Source organism: Callithrix jacchus, chromosome 4 (genome assembly GCF_049354715.1).
Source record: "Callithrix jacchus isolate 240 chromosome 4, calJac240_pri, whole genome shotgun sequence".
Classification (NCBI taxonomy): domain Eukaryota; kingdom Metazoa; phylum Chordata; class Mammalia; order Primates; family Cebidae; genus Callithrix; species Callithrix jacchus.
The window spans coordinates 91,744,190-91,750,430 of record NC_133505.1 but is presented as its reverse complement, the minus strand read 5'-3'; positions in this window follow the sequence as shown (position 1 = coordinate 91,750,430).

Below are 6,241 nucleotides of genomic sequence, written 5' to 3'. Positions count from 1 at the left end.
ATTATCTCCTTGGGAGGCTGTGGCAGGAGAATCACTTGAACCCAGGAGGTAGAGGTTGCAGTGTGCTGAGATCATGCCACTGCACTCTAACCTGGCCAACAGAGCAAGACTCCATCTTAAAAAAGAATTAGAAACTTACCTTTCTGATCTAAAAGCTGGAAAAGCTATACTTGTTTTATCTGAGCTCCCTCCTCAGCAAAAGACCTCCAGGCCTCTCAAAAAGTATCAAAGACCTGGACTCACCAGTGCATTCATTACCTCAAGACAATGAGATGCCTGGCCCTCATTCATCATGACTGCTTCCTTATCCCTCCTGTGTTCCTGTTTTCCCACCCATGGTTGCATTTCTCCCCTGCTATATAAACCCCTAGTTTTAGTTGGTCAGGGCTTGTGAGTTAGAGATTGATCTTCCACTTCCATGGCTGCAGTAACCAATTAAACTCTTCTCTGGTGATACTCGCCTCTCAGTGACTATATTTCTGTGCTGTGAGCAGGACTCCGGCAGAAATCCTGGTGTTGTGCTAACAGCTGCATGTCTGCATACATGTCTCTGCTGCTTTTCTTTGGTCTTCCTGCTGTACTTTACACCTCCCTATTCTGGCATCTCTTAATGCCCTGGCCTGGCCCCCAATGCTGCATAGTGATTTCCCTGAGTGGGTCAGACCATGCCAATAGTCACCACCTGGCCCTGCCTGGCACATCGGCACCTGTAAAAGTTAATTAAATGGAAGTGGGAAAGAATGCAGTGACGTTATCATTGTTTTAGGTGTTTCTAGTTTGTTCACAGAGTCAGGAATCTGCTCACAGGCCCATATCATATTCTAAACCAAAATACATCTACCAGCTTGGCATGGTGGCTCACACCTGTAATCCCAGCACTTTGGGAGGCCAAGGCGCTTGGATCATCTAAGCTCAGGAGTTGAAGACCAACCTGGCCAATATGGTGAAACTCCATCTCTACTAAATCTACAAAAATTTGCTGGGCATGGTGGCACATACTTGTAATCCCAGCTAGTAGGTAGGCTGAGGCAGAAGAATCGCTTGAACCTGGGAGGTGGAGGTTGCAGTGATCCAAAATAGCACCATTGCATTCTAGCCTGGGCAGCAAGAGGAAAGCTCCATCTCAAACACACACACACACACACACAAAATAAAAGACATCTACCACAGGATGCATGAAAGTTCCAAATTCTTTTAGAAGGCATCTTAGCAAAAAGGATACCTAAAGCACACTAGTGAGGTCCACAATTTTAAGTAGAACCTCCATATTGCTCAATCCCCTTCCCACTCCCCACCAACCATGCTCACATCCCTACTCACTCCCCACCAGGCAGGCTCATTCTCCCATTTGATATCTCTTTTGTGTGATATCTCTTTTCCCTCTGTTTGACACTATGGGCTGTAAAGTGTGTTCCTTGGTCTAAAGGAATGTAAGCCTGTGGTTCTACATGGTACACTGTATCTTTCTTTCTTTCTTTTTTTTTTTTTTTTTTTTTTTTTTTTTTTTTGAGAAACAGGGATAGTTTGACTTCTGTTTTTCTATTTGCATACCCATTATTTTTTTCTCCTGCCTTATTGCCCTGGCCAGGACTTCCAATACTATGTTGAACAGGAGCGGTGAGAGAAGTCATCCTTGTCTTGTGCCAGTTTTCAAAGGGAATCCTTCCAACTTTTGCCAATTTAGTATGATATTGGCTGTGCATTTGTCATATATGGCTATTATTTTGAGGCATGTTCCTTCAATATCTAGTTTATTGAGAGAATTTTAATTATGAAGTGTTGTTGAATTTTATTGAAGGCCTTTCTGCATCTGTTTAGATAATAATGTTGTTTTTGTCTTTAGTTCTGTTTATGTGATAAATAACATTAATTGATTTCCATATGTTGAATTAACCTTGCATCCTGTGGATAAAGGCTACCTGATCATGGTGGATAAACTTTTTGATGTGCTGCTGCATTCAGTTTGCCAGTATTTTGTTAAGGTTGAAGTTTTTGCATTAATGTTCTTCAAAAATATCAGTCTGAAGTTTTCTTCTTTTGTTCTGTCTTTGTCAGGTTTTGGTGGGAGGATGATATTGGCTTCAGAGACTGTTTCAGGGAGCAAGCAGTTCCTTCTCTTCAAGTGTTTGGAAGAGATTCAGCAGGAATGGAACTAGCCATTATTTGTACATCTGGTAGAATTCATCTGTGAATTTGTGTTGTCCTATGCTGCTTTTTGGTTGGTAAGGTATCAATTAGCTGGACATGCTGGTGCACACCTGTAATCCCAGCTACTCAGGAGTCAAGCAGGAGAATTGCTTGAAGCCGGGAGGCAGAGGTTGCAATGAGCCAAGATCATGCCACTGCACTCCAACCTGGGTGAGAGAGTGAGATTTCATCAAAAAAAAAAAAGGAAAAAAAAAAAAAGGAAGTTGATCTGGCTCCGAGGCTAAGGAGTCTAAGATCAAGGGACCACAACTTGTGAGGGCCTTCTTGCAGTGCCATATTATAGCAGAGGGGCAAGCACGCAGAGGACACAGTGAGTGGATGGAAACTGAACTTACCCTTTTATCAAAATCCCACTCCCTGGATAATCCAATCTACTCACCAGATACCAACATTAATCTATTCATGAGGGCAGAGGCCTCATGACCTAATCAACTCTTAAAGGCCCTACTTTTCTTCTTTTCTTTTATTTTTTTCTTTTCTTTTCTTTTCTTTCAGATGGAATTTTGCTCTTGTTGCCCAGGCTGGAGTGCAAAGGCATGATCTCAGCTAACTGCAACCTCCACCTCCAGGATTCAAGTGATTCTGCTGCCTCCGCCATGCAAGTAGCTGGGATTACAGGTGCCCAAGGTCACGCCCAGGTAATATTTGTGTTTGTAGTAGAGATGGGGTTTCACCATGTTGGCCAGGCTATTCTTGAACTCCTGACCTCAGGACATCTGCCCACTCGACCTTCCAAAGCGCTGGGATTACAGACATGAGCCATTGTGCCAGGCCAGGTCTCACATCTTAATGCCATCACAATGACAAATTTCAATGTGAGTTTTGGAGGCATTCAAACCACAGCACCTACCTTGTCTTGTTCTTCTGAATCTCTTGGGATGTATTCCCAAAGTGTTTCATTTCTTTTCAGAAGGGGTAAAAGCAAATAGTTGTGCTTTATCATCCAACATCAGAATTCAGAATGATTTATTTCCTTTTTCTTTTTTTTGTCAAGAGGGTTACTGCTTACTGAAACCTGAACTGATTTCACAGAACTCAGAATAACTCTAAATTAACCAGGATTTAATTTGTTCAACTTTTCCTTTATCCTCCCTTCCCTTTCATCAATGCTTGACATGCCCACTCTTGGAACAGTTTTTCCTAACCCACTTTTAAAACCCAACAGAGCAAAGGAGGAGCCAGAGCGTGTTTATATTTGACCCCAACACATCTGAACACGTGATCTTGGCTCATGGCAACCTCCACTTCCCCAGTTGAAGGGATTCTCCTGTCTCAGCCTCCTGAGTAGCTGGGATTACAGGCACATGCCACAACACCCAGCCCATTTTTGTATTTTTAGTAGAGATGTGGTTTCACCACGTTGGTCAGACTGGTCTTGAACTCCTCGCCTCATGATCCACCCACCTCCACCTCCCAAAGTGTTGGGATTACAGGTGTAAGCCACCTTACCTGGTCCTCTATTAATCTAAACATTTTAAATAAATGAAAGAAAACATTTGTTAGGTATATAGTAACTAACACAAAGTTATCTGAACATAAAATTAAGAAACAACATATTGAATCCAGAAGTATATTAGAAAATACAAAATAAAGCAGCAAAGTGACCAGGCCCCCCTGGGTGGGGGGACTGGGTCTGCGATGGGTACCCTCCTCATCAACAAGATCTGGAAGGAGTACCCAGACAGGATCATGAACATGTTCAGTGTGGTGCCCTCACCCAAGGTGTCAGACACAGTGGTGAAGCCCAACAATGCCACCCTCTCCATCCACCAGCTCATAGGAAACACAGACAAGGCCTACTGCATCTATAATGAAGCTCTCTATGACATCGGATTCAGAACCCTAAAGCTACTATGCCCACCTACAGTGACCTAAACCACCTGGTGTCTGCCACTGTGAGTGGGGTCACTACCTGCCTGTGCTCCCCAGGCCAGCTTAATTCTGACCTGCAGAAGCTGGCCGTGAATATGGTTCCATTCTCCCACTGGCACTTCTTCATACCCAGTTTTGCCCTTATGACCAGCCAGAGAAGCCAGCAGTCACAAGCCCTGACAGTGCCTGAGTTCACCCAGCAGATGTTGGATGCCAAGAACAGGATGGCAGCCTGCCCCGCTATTGCCACTACCTGACAGTGGCCGCCGTGTTCAGGGGCTGCATATCCATGAAGGAGGTGGATGAGCAAATGCTTAATGTACAAAACAAGAACAGCAGCCACTTGGCTGAGTGGATCCCCAACAACGAGAAAATGGCTGTCTGTGACATCCCACCCCAAGGGCTAAAAATGTTCACCACCTTCATTGGCAGCAGTGGAGCCATCCAGGAAGTGTTCCAGTGCATCTCAGAGCAGTTCACAGCCATGTTTCCACACAAGACCTTTCTGCACTGGTGAACAGGCAAGGGCCTGGAAAAAAAATGGAGTTCACCATGGCCAAGAGCAACATGAATTACCTGGTGTTCAAATACCAACAGTAGCAGGACACCACAACCAAGAAAGAGGGCAAGTTTGAGGAGGAGGTGGCCTAGAGCCTCCAGTCACCGGGAAAGCAAGGAAGCAGTGAGAACTCTTCATTCACTCCTAGCCTGTCCTGTGGCCTGTCCCACTGTGTGTGCACTTGCTGTTTTCCCTGTCTACATCCCATGCTGTACAGACACCATTATTAAAGCATTTTCATAGTGAAAAAAATTTTTTTGGTTTATATCCATGTGATCATTTTTGTCCAATATACATTTTGTCTTCTATAAAATACCTGTGCACCTACTGAATACTTCCATGTGTGACTGCATATGTGTCTGTATGTCATAAAGAATAATTAGCTACATATCACAGATATAGATCTCAGAGTTTAACTGTGTATGCATTCCTATAATTTCTTCATCTCGTAAGAATCTTAATTTTAATCTTGGACACAGAGGCTATCCTTTATCTTTTGAAACAGAGATTGGAAATCCCAGGGCCTCAACTGTTACACTCTAAGGTGATCTTTTGAGTGGGAATGTTTTTATTTAACCAGTGGGAGGGATGAGGTTCTCCCTTTTAGCAGCTATTTCACAAGATGCTTTCCTCATGGACTTGGTCTGCTTGTCCTCACCATGCCCTTATAACCACATCAGTCCTGGCTCATTTCTGAGTAAGCTGAGGCTCTGAGCCCCACTGAGAATTGGTATCTGGGCTCAGGTAGCAGGGACACAGTGAAGAGGAAGGATTTTGAATGCCAAGGTTGGGAGAGGCAAAGCTGGGAGTCGTGGCGGGGAGAGAGGTTGCTGGGTATAAGATGATGCCAGGACAGTTCAGGATTGGCCTTGAGTTCCCCTCTAGAGTTGACCAGATTCTGAAGGCCAAGGCATTGTTCCAATAAACCAGACCCATCCTCATTGTTAGTCTCCTGGGGCCATAAAATCTAAGGGAGACAGGGTCCCCTGACAGAACCAAGTTAAATTTCCCAGAGATCTAGGCATTCATTCACCCTGATCCAGAGCCTTCATACACCCAGGAAAAGACTCACTATTTCTGCAGATAAAGGACTAAGGCCAGGAGGGTAATGAGGAAGTGTTGGGGGCATAATTCCCTGTGCACACCCAGCCATCTGAACTCTTCCATGGTGGCTCTGTGGGGCCCTCACATAGCCTCCATGCTCCTGCTCACACTGCTTGCCCAGCCAGGAGCCTTCCAGCTCCACCTGAGTTACACAAATACCCAAGTGAAACCAACCCGCTTCAGCCTTCTCTTCCACAGCCTCCTGTTTATTCCCAGATTCAGTCTCTTTCTTTTGCACCCTGGGTCCCTTCACTTGTGCTTCCACTGTGGGTGGTCACAAGCTCTGTGTGGATCTCTCTGTTGGAAGACACAGAATGCCCTATAAGTCAGGGACGGGTGTCATCCCTCACAGAGACAGCCATGTGGCCCAGGTTCCATACACACCTGCAAAACTGCTATTTATTTTTTAGTATTTTTTTTTTTTTGAGACAGAGTTTCGCTCTTTTTACCCAGACTGGAGTGCAATGGCGCAATCTTGGCTCACCGCAACCTCCACCT